Source organism: Pinus tabuliformis, chromosome 9 (assembly GCF_031772625.1).
Source record: "Pinus tabuliformis cultivar Carrire ecotype Pingquan chromosome 9, CPIR1, whole genome shotgun sequence".
Lineage (NCBI taxonomy): Eukaryota > Viridiplantae > Streptophyta > Pinopsida > Pinales > Pinaceae > Pinus > Pinus tabuliformis.
The window spans coordinates 1,633,482,949-1,633,501,516 of record NC_142307.1 but is presented as its reverse complement, the minus strand read 5'-3'; the positions used below and the strand labels follow the sequence as shown (position 1 = coordinate 1,633,501,516).

At 36.3% G+C, this 18,568-nt stretch overlaps 1 pseudogene; it reads right to left on the bottom strand.

The window, feature by feature from the left end:
* Positions 1 to 8,194: 8,194 nt before the first annotated feature.
* On the bottom strand, positions 8,195 to 8,717 carry LOC149155094 (dirigent protein 11-like; annotated as a pseudogene).
* Positions 8,718 to 18,568: the final 9,851 nt, after the last annotated feature.

The window sequence follows — 18,568 nt, the reverse complement described above, 5'->3', positions numbered from 1 at the left end:
CGTGATGCCGAGATCAGATTTTCAATATAAGTAGAATATATCCAACAAGCTAGTGGAGAGGAATCTTGGGGGAATCTTTAAGATTCCCAGGGGCCTAAAATTTGATAATGTTAGAATGGGGTGAATTGGCAGTCGATTTTACACTACTCGACACGTGACATTTAGTGTTGCAGTTAGTTTCAATAGCCGAGCCTATCATTTTTTGCTTATCTTTAGAAGTGGAGGTACAGGATGTAGTCATGCTATGTTTCCTTTTGTTATTACTAATATGATGTATTATTCTTGAGATCTTTGTTTGACACTATGTTGAGGGATGATTGTTATCACGTTACTGTGAAATTGTGATGCTTGTTGCCACATTATTGTGATATTGTATTAGCTTGTCATGTTGAAGGGCAACCCTTTGTGAGTGAGAGTTCCTATAGGGAGAACTTCTTGTGGAGAGACAAGCCACTCTGCTTGAGGGTGTATGTCCATGTTATGACAAAGAATAGTCCATGTACATCAGCATGATTTTCAACATTATATGAAGCGACCTCCACTATCTTGACACCGAGCCCGGAGATGTAACCCACACTGGGTGAACTTCGTTATCAAATGTATCCTGTACTTGATTCGTTGATCGTTGTCATGTTTCCTTTTGTTTAAGCATGTAAATGTGGTTCTTTTATGCTCTTTTAAATTTAATTATATTAACATCATAGAAGTAAAACATCTTGGATAATTTCGATAGCTGAAGAAATCTGGATCAAGTTCGGTATCAGAGCGGTCTGCTCACTAATGTGAATTGCGAGTGTGAACGATTGAACGTGAAACAATGGAGGATGACAGAGAGATGTATGAGGCCTTTCTAAGGATATCCAAAATGGTGGACATAATGCATGAAGCTTATGAAAGAGAATAGAGGAACAGGAGAAAGAAAGAGCAGAGGACGATGCTCCATCTGCCCCTTCAAGTGAGCATTCATCGCCTTCATCGTCTTCTCATCATTTGAATGAGGAAATCAACCAAAGATTTCAAGAAGAGAATGTTAAATTGAGGTGACCTCTACAAGAAGCGAAAGAGGAGAATCAAAGACTATAGCTTCAGCGACGAGCCATGATAGAGGCCTTCGAGAAGTTGAAGCCCAACGAAGGTTTAAAGAAGCCATCATCACCTGTTTCAGAATCAACAATTGAGGTAAACAGTGTTGATCATTCCTCAGTTTCGTTTTCACATGACACAAATTCTGTTGGAAATGTGGAGGTACCCATTATTGGAATTGACATGAGTCTCCTTACCAAGATGGGGTATAAAGGAGGAGGACTTGGTGTTAACGGCCAAGGTGTTACTTATCCATTGTAGGTCGTGGAAAAACCTCGATTCACAAGTTTGGGATACAGCGAAGGAGAATGCTCAAAAGTGTCAGAAGCTTCCAAGACTTTGTTGAAACCATCGATGAAAGAGAATGATGGGAACACATCACCATCACCCCATGGCAGTGCACATTCCATATGAAGAGCCGAGGCAAGTTCTCATCGCCATAATTGGACGAGAGACAACCAAGAAAAGTATAACGAGTCTCAATATTCTAAAGTTCATTTCGATTACAATCATGTTTTTAATGATGAATCTAAATCATGGAATCGAAAAACATGTATTTTTTGTGGTCTACATAACCATGTGATTGTAGAGTGCTGGAAGAGTATGGCAACATGAAAGAAGATTAGGTCTGAAAGGCCTTCTCCACAACAAGGAAAGATGTAGCTTAAGCAGGTCTGGAGGAAGAAGAATTTTTTCAGCCATTGCAACATAGGTAGCCATCAAAGAGCCACATGTTGGAAGCTCCATCCAGAGCAACGTCTTAAGGAAAAAATGTTTGTGCACAAACTAGTTGAAAAAGTTGTTTGAGAAGCGAATCTGCCACAAGGAGATGACCCATTCACTTTGATAAGTGAGAGATGGTTTTTCTAGATGTGTTAGCTTGCCATGGTTGTATTTTGTAAATCATTTGTTGTAATTTACATTGTAAAAGTGATGATGCGATTTCCATCACTTGTTGAAGCAATAATGATGTTTTGGCCTTGTATTGATAGCTAGGGTATTGTTTCCTTGTTGTAAACTTGACCACAGAGTATTGAGATATAAACTCGTGGTAAGTATGTGATTATTGGGTCATAATTGGTCATGTAATTAAGCATGTAATTTTCAAAAGATTGTACTACAGGTCTGCAGAGGATGCAGGGGTCGGCTCATTGCTTATGGCTCCGAAGAACAAAAGTGAAGGAGAAGGAAGGGTGATCTATCGGGACGTTTTTCGTGTAGACAATGTACAAAATAGTTGTAGATTATGTTCATGCTTTTGGAGGACCAAAAGCTCCTCAGTGGGGAGGAATGATCCAAGTGTTTCCAAAGGTCATCAGAGGTCAAAGAGGGCTTATAATAGCTCAAAATTAAAAGTGGTCATATTGCTTTAGAAATAGGACAAGATCATAGTGCTCGTCGCCCTGATTCCAGCGGTGTGAATGACACTCAAATCCAAGTTCGTATGAAGAAGATAGATCTGGTCAAAGATTTGGTCAAACTCTGCCAAGTGGCAGCCTTAAGGAGGCAATAAATTTGTCGCGACCCGGCGCACGGGATCTAGCCATCGAAATGTGAGAGTTTGTCGAGCACTTAATTTGTCTAAAGACCCTTGGTTTCGGTCAAACTGACAAAAACTATTTAAAAACAAAAATAAATAAATATAGTGGGGTGGCAGGCCGCCAATCTCACCACCCCCAACCACAACGGTTATCAAATATAAATCAAATGGCTATTAGGCAATGGGACACCCTCGACTGACCCTGTGGTAGAAGACCCGTGTTATGTACCATGCCATGTCCATTAAATGTTAATGGCAACGCAAAAATTATTAACGGTTACACAAAATTTCACTAGCGCTAATTTAATTACGGTGGTTAAAACAACTTTCCATCGGTGGGAGGCCGACTGGGATGGAACCCCCAACCTTCCCACCTCAAATCCTTCGTCTTAGCCAATGCACCAACGAAATGGTATTGGAATGTTCGTCTAACCAAACAGATATAAACCAACCTTTCACATATCCACGGTTGGAGCATCAAGCAACATGTGGCAGATGGAAGGCGGAACCAAGAGCTAAGTGCCGTAAATGTGCATGGCCACAATTTTCGAGAGAATTCTTTAAAGAATATTTGATAGAATCTTTGTAGAGTATATTACCTGATGCAGAGAGGAATCTAAAAGATTCCCTGGGAGGTAAAATTTCACATTATCATAATGCTATCAAGTTTATAGTTATTTTTATCACATTTTCATAGGAAGTGTGGTGATGAATTCATATTCACCATATGAGCAGTAGAATTGCAAGTGCCATGCAACAAGGAATCCCTGAAGAATCTTGAGGAATCGTTAGATTCCCTTGGAGGCTGAGTTTTGTCAGTGTCAGAATGTGGCAAAAGTATTGGGGGTTTTCGCAGTGCATTATATTAGATATCATTTTTTGGGATTCAATTGCGTTAAGTAAGTCATTCATCTATGACCATTTCCATGAGAGGTAGTCGTAACTAACTAATTTCTCATGATTTTTGAATAGTCCACTTAGCACTCATTGCATTATATTAGATATCATTTTTTGGGATTCAACTGCGTTAAGTAAGTCATTCATTTATGACCATTTCCATGAGAGGTAGTTGTAACTGACTAATTTCTCATGATTTTTCAATAGGCCAATTAGCACTCATTGCATCATGATTTTTGAATAGTCCACTTAGCACTCATTGCATCGGGTGATGCTCACAGGGGTGAAGAAGTGGGATTAAAACTAGTGGAATAAATCACATAACGTCAATTATCACTTTCGGGGCTTGCACCCCATAACCAGGACTTCCCAGGAGGTCACCCATCCCAGATCGCTTCTGGCTCAAGCGCGCTTAACTGTGTAGTTTTCCCCACAATCATGCCCACTTATCTTGCTACCCAATTTGCAAAACCTTAGCAAGTATTGTGCCTCGTGAACCATTCAAGTAGAGTTCCCTTCACTCTTTTTGCATTAAGTATTGGGGGTTTTTGCAATGCATTATATTAGATATCATTTTTTTGGATTCAATTGCGTTAAGTAAGTCATTCATCTATGACCATTTCCATGAGAGGTAGTCGTAACTGACTAATTTCTCATGATTTTTGAATAGTCCACTTATCACTCATTGCATCGGGTGATGCTCACAAGGGTGAAGAACTGGGATTAGAACTAGGGAAATAAATCACATAACGTCAATCATCACTTCTTGGGCTTGCACCCGGTAACCAGGATTTCTCGTGATCATGATGCCGAGATCGAATTTTTAATATGAGTAGTAGATCTCCATCTAGTCAGTGGAGAGGAATCTTGGGGGAATATTTAAGATTCCTGAAGGCTTAGAATTTGACGATGTCACAATAGGGCAAATTGGGAGTCGATTTTACACTATTTGATGCTAGAAATTCATTGGTGCAATCAGTTTCAACAGCTAAGCCTTTCATTTTTCGTCCATATTTAGAAGTGGATGTACATGATGCAGTGATGTTATGTTTCCTTTTGTTATTGCTAAGATGATGTATTATTCTTGATATCCCTGTTTGAAACTATGTTGAGGGATGATTGTTGTCACATTACTGTGAGATTGTGATGCTTGTTGCCACTTTATGGTGATATTGTATTAGCTTGTCATATTGAAGGGTAGACCTTTGTGAGTGAGAGTTCCTACAGGGAGAACGTCTCGTAGAGAGACAAGCCACTCTGTTTGAGTGTGTATTTCCTTGTTATGACAAAGAACAGTCCATGTACATCAACATCATTTACAACATTATATGAAGTGACCTCCACTATATTGACACCGGGCCTAGAGACGTAACCCACAGTGGGTGAAATTTGTTATCAAATGTATTGTGTCCTTGATTTGCTAATCGTTGTCATGTTTCCTCTTGTTTGAGCATGTAGATGTGGTTCTTTTATGCTCTTTTAAATGCAATTCTATTAACATCACAAAAGTAAAATATCTTGGATAATTTCGGTAGCTGAAGAAACTTGGATCATTGTCCAACTTCTTCCTTAACTCATCCGGGACATGTGCATATGCCACACATACAAACACTCTCATGTGAGTGACACTATGCTTTCTTCCACTCCATGCCTTTTCAGGAACCATATTCTTGACACTTTTGGTTGGACACCTATTAATGATATATGTTGCGCAAGCAACAACTTTAGCCCAATAGTCATTTGGAAAATGCTTTGCCTTCAACATACTCCTTGCCATTTCCATAATGGTCCTATTTTTCTTTCTGCGACACCATTTTGCTGAGGTGTATACCTTGTTCTAAATTGCTTGTGAATTCCATGCTCCATGCAAAAATGAAGGAAGTCATTTGAGATGTATTCGCCACCTCTGCCTCCAAAGCTGAGATGACCACATTTCAAATTCCATAACAAATTTTCATCTTTTACCTCTGCCTGAAAGTTTACTCGTGTGACAACTGCAACTTTTCTTTCATCCTCTTGTGAACTCATTGATAGTTGTGCTTGAGCACTTTCTTCCTTTGAATATGATTTTATCTTTATGGGAAACATTCTATTGCTTGTCATTTGAACTTTTGCATTCAGTGGTCTACTTGGAGATTTATCCAAAATTGTGCTCTCATCATTTTTGAAAAGGACATTGTAGCCCTTTTGCATGAGTTGTCAAATGCTTATGAGGTTATGCTTCAAACCAGGGACAAAATAAACATCAAAAATGTACTTCTTCTCCCCCTTCTTTGTTAGAATATTGACTCTTCCTTTGCCCATGACAAAGACTTTGCTATCAGTCCCTAATGTCACTTCAGATTTCACACTTTCATCTAGATTGAAAAACATTTCTATGTTCCCTATCATGTGGTTATTGCACCTTGAATATAGAAACCATACATCACTTTGTTTTTCTTGTGCTACATTACAAGCTAAAAACATGCTATCTTGGTTCTGATTTTCCTTTGTGAAATTTGCACTTGGTTTGTTACTTATGTCATGTTGCTTCTTTCTACATTCATTTTCATAATGACCATACTTCTTACAATAATGACATTGAACTTGAGATTTATCATACCTCTAACCTTGTGCTTGATTCTGGCTTGGGCCTTGACTTTGATTTTGATTGTTGCCCCTTCCACTTGAGCTTGAAGGGCTACCTCTTCCACCTCTGTGTGGGCTTCTTCATCTTCCTCTAGCATTTGATCTTCCTCCGCCTCTATCTTGACCAAATGAAACTTATGCCTTGAAGGGAAGCTCTAATGAGGAGTTTTTTTCTCTATTCAGTCTATGTTCATGAGAAATCAATGATGTATGAAACTCATCCACTGAAAATTGTGAGAGATCTTTTGTCTTTCTATGGCCACAACAATGACATCAAACCTTGTTGGTAGACTTCTCAAAACTTTCTCAACTATTCTCCTTTCCTAGGTGTCTCACCTTCAGACTTGATTTGAGTAACCAATCCAAATACATGTGTAAAAAATGAGCTTACATCCTCAGACTCTTTCATACAAATTGTCTCAAAGTCTCTCCTTGGCATTTGCAGTTTTGTTGTCTTCACTTTGGTCATGCCTTGGTAGGTAGTTTGGAGGGTGTCCCATGCTTGCTTAGACTTTGTTGCTGCTGAAATCCTTGGGAAAATACTTTCATGAATTGCTTGAAAGATGTAGAAGAGGGATTTTGAATCCTTCTTCATGTTGTCCCTCAACAAATCCATTTCTGCTTGTGACAAGGCATTGTACGCTGTTGTATATGTTGGTTCTTGGAACCAATTCTCCACTAAATCCCAAATATCTTGGGAAGAAAACCAAGCTTTCATTGTTATAGCCCAGTAGTCATAATTTTTTCCATTAAATTGAGGTATCTGAGGATTATTCAAGCTTCATGCTGCCATTTCAGAGTCCGTGCTCGTAAATACGCTCCAAAAATATTCTTTTAAAAAAAATTTTAATTCCCAGTAAAACACACTTGTTCTTACACTAACAAAGTTTCATCGACTCTGATACCAGGTTAAAGATTTGGGGCAGACAAAAGTCTTTCACCCAAGGCTTTAGTTTAACTCATATCAGAGTAGAACACAGTAAAAACAGAGTAAAAATGGAGCAACACAATACAAAGGAAACTCTTTCCCTCAAGGCTTTAGGTTAACTCAAAGAAGAGTAGGTAAAAATGGAGCAACACAATAAAACTTTGGCTTATAATTTTAATGCATCAAATACATTCATATGGAGACCATGGCTCCTTCACCAAGTAAATAAAAGTTCTTACTTGCGATTTACACTTCACGGGGAGTTGCAGAGTAACTCTATGTAAAGCCTAGTAATGGTTTGTTTTCACACCCTTACCAAAATTTGCTCCACAATTTTCTCCTTTTGAGCTTTCACACTTACACCCTTGACTATGCAAAACACTTTTATATACATATATTTCAACACATAAAATTTTGACTCATTAATATGTAACAAAGCAAAACAAAGATAGAGAATGAGCCATCATACAAATCTATGTTGCTGAATGAATATTTTCCCATACGTTTTTACCAATCCTTTATTAAATACAAATTCCTTTTTAATTACTTGATTTGTGTTTCGGAATTGAGAATTTGTACTCCTACTGAGAACTTCATTTAATTTGTCCTTCAACGTGCAAACAAAAATCAGCAACCTGCAAACAAAATCTATTTGGTAAGTATGGCTGCTGTCACTTTAATAAACCACCTGGTTGGGATTAATTTTCCGACAATTTGATTCTCTTTTTATCATTTAAAATAAATATGATCTATGTGAAAAGGGGTCGCTTCCTTTTTCGGGAAAATAGAAATATAAAAAATTGATATTATTATAGTACGATTAATTTTATCATAAAAATGTAGAGAGCTGAAAAAAACTGATACACACAGCTCGTGCTATATCCCGGAACTCGCAATAATAACTTAAACTGTTTCTTTATTATGGCATGATCCTCGGTGCTTTCCGAATCATCAGGCGCAAAAAGCCAGCAGCAAATTCAAGGTAGACTGTGCCGCTGGCCTTTCTGCAATACGGGTGCCTTCGGGACTTCATTTATAGCACTGAGGAAAAGAGGTAGGGTGGAATTTTGGAAGGCAACACTGTGAGCATATCAAGAAGAGGCTAGATCGTAAAATACTTAATTAGTACGGATGGTGGCATTGAATTTGAGAATAGCATTACTGCCAGAAAGGTATTCTGTGGTAACAACTGCATAACCACGAGCAAATCTGAACTTGCCGGTTCCTCCCACCACGGCAAACTCGCGGCGCGGCTGAGCGAACCTGTCCATTCCCTGGAACTCCAGAGTGCTACCGCTGTACTTCTTTATCTTCAAAGATTAAGGTGAAAACATGTAAAAAATCAAGCCCAGTTACAGGGTTTGTATTCACGTATGTTCCTTGCGCTCGACCGATAATATTATCGGAGTCGGATTCGGTGATTTCCGGTCGTCTGGTTATAACATCGCTGATAGTTACGATGGTTCCAAACTTTCCCGGCTTTGAAGACGAGCCAGTCAATACCGCAATTGGGATGGCCGTCACGTTGCTTCCAGTGAGATTATCATGCATATAAAACACCATGTTTACTTCACCTTCACGTGCAGCAAACAGGAGGACGACAATGGCGATGATGGCCGAAAGAAAAAATCTGGGACCCATCGAACCAGAGTGGAAGAAGTTGCAAATGTAAATGTCTAAACACTATGAGTAATTGTGTGAGATAGTACGAAATTGGTCACGAATAAATAGTAACTTATCGAGATGCACAAATTTAATAAACTACTGTACGAGACACGATGGTTTTTTTTAATATTGAAATTTGGAGGCTTTGAAAATGATACAGGATTTTATGGGCTATCTATTTTGGAAACGTCACTATTTTTAATATAAATTGGCCTAATCATACTTGAAAGAAATTTTTCATATTGTTTTCACATTTTTAATATAAAATTAATTAATTTATAAATTTTAAGTGATTGGAGACTTTCACAATTATTATATTATTAGAGATTTTTGGAATAACACTCTATAATAGGCGCGATTAGTCCAATGTTTAGGATGGTAATTCTATCCATCATTAGGACAAAAAGAGCTTTTTAGTGAATGACCCTATTAATAGAGGAAAAATGAAAATTAATAAATAATATTGACCAACTTCACTTTGACAAATAAAATGGTAATTAAAACTTATTAATTTTGAAAATTGTTTCTCATGACTCTTCCCAAGAAGCTTTTATATGGTGGAGCCAGCAAAAAGAATTGTGGAGACCGATCATTTTAATTGTCTTATGGTGTGCCTGGAGATGGAGAGATTACAAACTTTTTAACGCTGCAAAGGAACCTCTCAAGGATATTTGTCAAAGTATAATTCTCATCTATGATTCTATCCCCAAAATCCTTTCAAATTCTAGTGTTGTTAATAGAAATGTGCAGGTACCTCCTTCGTTCAGGTCCCTAAGGGCCTTTTTCGACGGCGCATCCCAACAAAATTCATGTGGTGCAGGTGTGTTCATTCAAATGGACTAGAGTCTTCAATATCATCTCTCTTGCAATGCAGAAATAGTATGGCTGAGGCCAAGGCCCTCGCGGCTCTCCTCGCATGGACTAGAGTCTTCAATATCATCTCTCTTGGAATGCAGGTGTGGGCACAAACAGTATGGCTGAGGCCAAGGCCCTCGCGGCTCTCCTCGCTTTTTGTTGCTTTCTTGACATCAAGCCCATCTATGTTTACGGGGATTCCAAAACAATGGTGGATCATGTAAATGGAAAAGGTTTTGTAGGCTGCCCTCACCTCTCAGTGTGGATGGACCGGATAATGTTTTTCTGGAGAAGTTTGCAGGAGTCTACAATTCAGCATATCTACAGAGTTTGGAACCTGTGTGCGGACTGCCTATCTAAGGAGGCGCTCCTTATGGATTCTGGTGCATGGTCCTTGAAAATTTCTATTGGCGAGGATTCCTATATCATACAGGACTTTTGTATTCCGGGATTCTGACTTCCCTTTTTTTTGGTCTCTTCTGTGCTTTTCTTTTTCTTTTCTCCTTAGATCTCTCCTGGCATATGTTTACATTTGTTTAGGTTGTGAAGATCTGTCAAGGCATATGTTTGTATCTGTTTTATGTCACAACTATACCCGTTTTTTTGGTCCCAGCTGGTGCTGGACGGTTTGCTAATGTGTCCAGGCTATATGCTCTAATCAGACTCCTTTGGGCTATATTCCTGATATTTTGTATGAATGATCTATTATACACTCTCATTATAATACAATTCAGCTTTTCTTTCTGAAAAAAAGTAAGAATTAGATTTTAATTTTGAAAAATTAAGAAAAAATGATAATTGAATTAGGAATTAGATTTCTAATTTAAGAATTGGTTGAAAAAGGGGTTAGCATAAAATTAAATTTACTAAATAACAAATAAGTTGAATTTGATAAAATTTTTAAATAAAATAAAGATTATTAAAATGAAAGGAAATCAATAAATTAAAAAGATTTTTTTATTTTATAGTTAATAATAAAAAATAACTAGACAAATATAGAGATAAGAATTTGAGAAAGAAATTTAAAAAATTCATTAAAAGAAGAAGAAGATTATTTAAACTTTGTTGATTTAGAATATGAATATATATATATATATATATATATATATATATATATATATATATATATATTCTAAATCAACAAAAGACTGCACGTGAGCTTGACACATCAATCACATCAATGCTAGCTTCTGCTTCCATCACAACTAGCTTAGTGGACATCAATGTTGTCTTGTCTAAAATCATGCTAGCACATACATCCATGATAATCTAGTTGACATCAATGCCAACATACTTACATCGACTAGCCATCCAGACAATGCCAACTGTCCAACAATATATATATATATATATATATATATATATATATATATTATTAATTAGATAAAATTAAGAAATAAGATTTCTTTAAGATGATTTTTTTTTTATTAAGACATTAATGGGTAAAAGAAAAGAAAGGATCAAAAAAGGAAAAGAGGTTAATAAGAGGCACTAGGGAGGGGAGACAACCATCAAGGCAAGGTCAAGAGTGAAAGGGTGAGATGGTGGATGATGATTTTCCAAGATCTATTTCCTATTTCAATAGTCCCCATTTTCTAAAAATATTCAAAATTAAAATCTAATTCCTATTTCTATTATTTCAATTCTCTATCAAATTTGTTAATTTTTCAAAATTAATAAATATTAATCATTATTTTATTTCTTAAAGTGAATTAGGTCAGATATTATTGATTAATTTTTATTTATCAAAGTGAAGTTGGTCAAATAATATTTATTAATTTTGACTATTAATCCAACAAATACACATTTCACTAATGAGTGATGATGGATGGAGTTACCATCCTAAACTTTGGAGAGATCATACATATTACATATGGAGTTACCATCCTAAACGATGGAGGGATCACACATATCCCACATATTACACATAGAGTTATTGTCCTAAACCTTAGACAGATCACACATATCACACATATTACACAACCTTATTCCAGAAATCTCTAGAATTATTGGTATTATTAATTTTAAAAATAATTAATATATAAATTAGATATATATATGCTTTTAAAAAATATGTAAGAATAATTTTAATTATTTAGTTTCATTTTCATTTAATTTATAAATAGGTTTTGTTAGCAGTTAGTTTGTGAATGCTACATGTCTAAATAACCATAACTCATTTTATTTCACTTAGTCATACAATATTCTTTTTTAGTTAATAAATTTAATTAAACTGAAGTAATGAAAATATTTTCTTTTAACATAAATCACAACTTTCGTACTATGAAGAATATTGTATAAAAGTTAAATCACTACCATCTACTTTATAATTATTGATGGTTGAACGAAAATTTTAAAACCCTATTCCATTAAGTGGAAGAACTTAATAATTTGCGCAATTGGTTGTCTATGGTAGATGTCTTTATATGTAACTACTTTAGTTTGTTTTATGTTTTCATATTCTAGTTTACTTTCAACATATTTTTATTCTTTATTTGTTAGATAACATGCTATATAGTTGTCATATATGTAGCTTTAATAAATATGGATGTAGACAAATCATCATAATTCCATGTTATGTATGTATCTATAAAGCACTATTGAGAGGGAAATCTCTTAAAATGAAAATTTATTTTTTAATAAACAACATTGAGATAAAAATATTGAGGGTTAAGATAAAAAATAAATTTATGTTTGAATTTTAAATTTATTATTTCCTTAATAATGAATTTGGTATCTTATTGTGTTTTATTGATATAAATGTTTGCAAATAATTATTATTTATTAAATTAACATTATTTTATTATACACTAAAACAAAAGTTACTATGTTTTTTTTTCTTCTTAAAACAAAAAACATAATTTTATTTGATTAAGAAAATGACAAAATTACATTATGTGGATATATTCTAGAATATATTTTATAAGTGAGGATAAATATAATTTTATTTGATTAAGAAAATGATATAAAATTACATTACGTAGAAATATTCTAGAATGCATTCCATCAGTGAGGATTGAATTCTGTGTAGCTGAGGTTTCTTAAACATCTCATAGGTAGAAAAATACATGCTAACATAATGAAAGAAAAATGTTTTTCTTTGGGAAGTGAAATGCATTCTATAATGGATTCCATAAGTGAGGATTGTGTTTTGGATAGTTATGGCGTTTTAAACACCTCTTAGAGAGAAGTACGTGTTGACATAATAAAAAAAAACTTTCCTTAGGGAAGTGATACATACATACACATAAAACCTCAAATGCCTTTCATCAAGAGTTTGGCAAAAAAAAATGTTATATCAAAACTTTTGACCATGCAAAATGTCTATGAAAAGGAGATCATAAAATTCAAAGTTTTTAGCTTCCTTTCTTTCCTTATTAACCAGTTCTCAAAATCCTTGATAAGGCCTTCTTTAGAAAGTTGATTTGCAATTTGGTTTTGCTTCTTGTTGACATACATGTAAGAGATATTATCAAGAGTATCTTGAATAAGTTTCAACTCATGAGCTAACAGAAGTAGAAGTTGGTTGTGAAACCTCTGGGCCCCAGAAAGCTAATTAATGACAAGCATGGGGTCCCTGAAAACATGAAGAGATTCACATTATTCTTAGTTTGCAAAGACTACTAAAAGCTTAAGAGCCATAAGTTCTACAAAAAAAATTGAACCATGCCTCATATCCATATCCTTTGTGAAATAATGAGAAACAAAGAAGTAGTGGACAACCTCTCCCCCAAGTATTATATCCTCTCCTTGAGATGCACAATAAAAAAAAGCCCAGGGAATATATTTGTTAATCTCTTTCTCAAGGATTATTCTTGGGTCACATAAGTGGGATCTTTTGCAATATTTGCAAATTTTTTAAGGATTTGAGAAGAAGTATCGTCTCGAGAAGAAGGTGTGTCCTGAAAAAATCCTATGTTCCTTGCAAACCAAATGCCCTATAACAAAATCAGAGGCACCACTATGTAATTTATCAATGCATTGTTACCTAACCACGATATCGAGGCCTCTAGTATATTGCTTCAAGATGGAGAGGAAGAAAATGAAGGTTTTTTGTCTGTAGATATGCCATTCAATGAAAAGGTGTTAAACAAACTCATAATTTTCCTTCCATTGAGGACACAAAATCCTTTTTTTGCATCTTGTCCTAGGATGGGACCTTATCTTTAGCAAACACCATATAAAGAGTCGGGTTTTCTTTGGGCATTTGATCTTCCATAATAGTTTCCACCACTAATCTGGGCCTCCTTCCATTCTGTTAACAATAAGGTAAATATAACATGTCTTGGGAGTGTAGATACGCATGCCGGAGTGGGCCCAACCAATTCACCTTCTCAATATGGAAAGTGAACATTGACCATGTTAAAATCTATTGTATATTCCCTCTACTCATTTTCAAGTAAAAAAAGGTGCTAAATTATTTTGTATCCTTTAAAATTTTATTTATTTGCTTTAAAATTTTTAAGAGAGCATTCTCAAATCACCAAAATTTAGGTGACTTAATGGTTAAGAAAATTTGATATTTTTATAAATATTATCAAATTTGAGATTCCACAATATTATAAGAAAAAGAAGAAGTTATTTTCAACATAGAATTGTTTAATATCTTGTTTGATTAGAGTATTCTTATGAGTAAGTTGTTAAACAAAGAAATTTTGTCACAATCGCTGCTTCAAAATATCTCTTATGTGATTTTTATTGAAAGATGCAGTTAGAATTTTTCTCTTTTAGATCAAGGTTGATCACTTCCTTAAAATATCCTCATTTTCTAGTATCTTTTATTTGTTTATTATACCAATAAACATAATAATATCTTTAATATTAAACTTTAAATTGTACTCACTACTCTTAATACAATATTTGTATTAGATTTTTTATTATTACAATTTATTTTTGTATTACATTTTATATTGAGCACATCTTACACGAAATAAATTGAGTGTATATAGATTTTTTTATTATTACAATTTCTTTTTGTATTACATTTTATATTGAACATATTTCACATTAAATATATTGAGTGTTATATGATGGTTTGTCTAGTTTGTTTGTTTGTTTGTTTGTTTTGTTTGTTTGTTTTTCCTTTTAAACTCAAATGGGTAGATTCCTATTGTTACCACTTTACCTCTACACCTCTACGTGCCTATTTTTGCCCTTTTTGTAGACACCAATAAATAGAGAGATTTGAAACTCAAACCTCCTAGAACATAATACTTACTTTTCATAACTAACACAATTAAACTTTCCCATAAGCTCATAACTAACTAGTTACAACATGTCTCCAAAAACTTAAACTTACACACCTAAAAAAATCCATTCTATATTAAATATAGATTACAAATATTTTAATACCTATTATATAATAAATCTTATTTTATAAACATATATTTTTAAAAATAGATATATAATATATAAAATAATTATTAAATAATATAATAATAATTAATTATTTATAATAATTATTAATTATTAATTTAGATATATAACATTATTATTCGTGTGAATTTTAGGTATGTTCTATGCTAGAGCAATTTATTTAATTTCTTTTCCATATTAGCAATCACATCAGCATAAAGTAAACTGCAGATAGAACATGAATATAAATCGCAGAAGACAAGCCAAGACAAGAGGACACAAGATGTGGTGCGAGCCAGGGACAAACCCCACAATGTGTGGGGAAACCCTTTGATCAAATCTTCTTTTATCTTCAAAGTTCAGCAGAGAAAGAGAGAGAGAGATAGCACATTTACAACAGAAGTCAACATTTTGACTTATCTAGATCTAAGCATAGATCATCTCCTACAATGATGAGATCAGTTGAAGACATTTTGCTTCAACTGATTCTCTAGGGTGACTCCTTCACCTATCATCGTGCTACATCTGGTCCTCTAGTTGCACCACTACATACTGCAACATGCTGTACTAATCATGATTATCATCATGTTGCCCATGTCCATGATCTTATCCATCATCATGCTACTCAAACTAATGTGCATCATCATCATGTTGCTGCCCTTTCTAGTGACAGCTTCTAGTGTTTCTTCCATAGCAGTGTTTAGATCTAGATCATTATGCTACTGTGGCTAGGGCATCATAGCAAATACTCTTAGCATTTTCTCCTCCTCCAAAAACCCAGACGTGGAGAAGAGATCAAATGAAGAGTGTGAAAATGACTTCAAATCATTTTCTGTTTATACCAAAATGTATAGGTTGAATAAACATGACGTTTGGGCTTCTTGAGCCTATATAAGTTGTTGGTCGGCTAGATAATAAATCCATAATCAAAATAAATTCATATCTCCATAAATACTTATCCGAATCGGATGATTTGTAGATCAATCCTACACCTCTCGACTAGAGGGATCCAATAAAAATATCAGTTGCCATGAATAAGCTGACCCACATGGAGTTTGGCCCTAGTTGCCAATTTAACACTCCCTCTCAACTAGGGTGAACTCCATCCGTTGATCCATAATTCTGATTGTACTATCTCTGCCATCAGTGCCCTACACTGCTCTGCCTAGCTCTGCTTAGCTCTGCTAGCTCTGCTGGCTCTGCTCTACTCTGTTAAGCTCTGCTGGCTTTGCTCTACTCTGCTCAGCTTTCCTGGCTCTACTCTGCTCTGCTCAGCTTAGCTCTGCTGAACTATGAAGAAGAAGAATTGATTGAGAATGTCTCATACCATTATCCAATGACCCGAAGTCAATCTCAGAGTGCGTACCACTGGTCCTAGACCAATCTCAACCGACCGAAAGTCAGCGTCATAGTGGGTACCACTCCTAAAACTAGTCCCAAACTAGTATCACAGTCTCAGAGAATGTACCACTGGTCCCAGACCAGTCTCAACTGACTCGAAGTCAGCGTCATAGTATGTACCACTCTCCCTGGTCCCAGACTAGTCCTGCACTGACACGTAGTCAGTGTCAGAGTATGTACCACTGGTCCCAGGCCAGTCTCAACCGACCTAGAGTCAGCGTCACAGTAGGTACAACTCCTACCACTGGTCCCAAACCAGTCCACTGACTCAAAGTCAGTCTCAGAGTGTGCACCACTGATCCTAGACCAGTCCTCAACCAACCCAAAGTCAGTGTTATAAGGGGTACAACTCCTACCACTGGTCCCAGACTAGTATCATTGATCCCAGATCAATGAAGGTCATCCTAGCATAGGGAGTACGGTAGATACAATGATTCATCCATCGGTACTACTATGGTCCCTATCCTCATTTCCCTGCTCATTGATCAGATGAGAGGTACTTCCCATGAGTCCCAGACTGCATGGGTAGGATTCCTCGATAGGAGAACTTAATCAATCCTGTCCTCACAGGAGAACTAATCATCCTGCTACAATCGCCATGGAGAACACATCATCCAGGCCTCACAGGAGAACTAATCATCTTGCTACATTTGTCATGGAGAACACATCATCTAGACCTCACAGGAGAACTAATCATCCTGCTACACAGGAGAGTGAATCATCCTGTTCCACAAGAGAGTGAATCATCTTGTCCCACAAGAGAGAGAATCATCTTGTTCCAGTGTGCACCACCAAGGCGAGGGTGAGTCACCCTATGGTCGTATGTTTCTCCAGTCAGAACCGCAAGCCCCCAGAGCTCCCAGAGCTCAATGTATGCAACATGCAGGACCCTTGTACAAGGGTTTCTTGATGACTCCAAGTCATTTGGGAAAATCATAGATTTGATCTTTCCCTGGGGCTTTGACAAAGTGTATCGACCTGTACATCATCTTAATGCGATGGAGCCTCCTTGCTCATTGACTTACCATATCCCAGATAAGGTAGTATCTGATGCCTATCTGCTGGAGCAATCGTTGAATACGAGATTCCTTAATAATCGAATCCCACCCCTAGTTGTTACAGAGAACCACAGTGGTATTATCATGTGTACAAATAGCTCACTGAAGAGCTTCCCCAACCAGGCAGCTTCATACAAGATCATACTCGTAGATATGTATATGATCTCAGCGTTGGTTATGAAAACCGACTTTTGCTTCCTGCTCATCCACGATATCGAAGCAGAATCACAAGAGAAACAACACTTAGAAGTGCTCCAGTGATCCTCCACACTGCCTGCCCAGACAGCAATTCGAATAATCATGCAGTTTCATATTTATGGCAGTGTATCTTAATCCATATGAGATTGTGCCTTGAAGACATCTTAGAAGATTCTTGGCACCAATCTAGTGAGGCTCAACCAAATATGAGCTCACCATGCTAACTGTAGCGCATATGTCTGGATGGAGGTTCTCCAAGAACATCAACGCAAATGAGTTTATGAAACTTAGAGGCATTTACCAAATGTGGTGCGACATTACTACCATATAACTTCTTGAAAGTTAAGATCCTTGAGGTAGTCACAGGCTTGAATTTTATCTTTCCACATTCGAAATCCAACTCCCTCTGTCTTCTACAAATGAGAGGGTCTGTAGTTATCAGACATAGGTGCCGGAATGAGAGGTATGTCATCCACAACCTTTGGATGGTTTGGATCGATTTCACTCCTAGTGAATCTCAGCTTCATCAGACAGTTGCTGATCCTCTCATACTATGCTCGGGGTGTCTTGCTTCAAGCCATAGAGGGCTTTCTATCACCTGCATGCATGAGATTCCCGATCATGAATCAAACTCCTCAGGTTGTTCCAAACCTGTGGACCTGTGGCATGAGGGGGATGCTCCCCTAATAAGATTTTCCTTCGGTACATCTCAGACATGTACCTTCATGCTCCTTTTGAATTCAAGCTTCCCTGTCACCATCTGACTCACAGACCTCCAGTGCTTTCCATTGACGAATGCCACCTTAAAACCTTTGACTTCCATTCCTGGGGTTCCTTGCTTCCTTGAAGAGTCGGCCATGTCCTTGATGACCTGCATCTCTACCATTCAGACACTCCTTCGCATAAGGGCCGAACTTATAACCAATACATCTACCTTTCCTTCCACCCTTAGATCCGAAC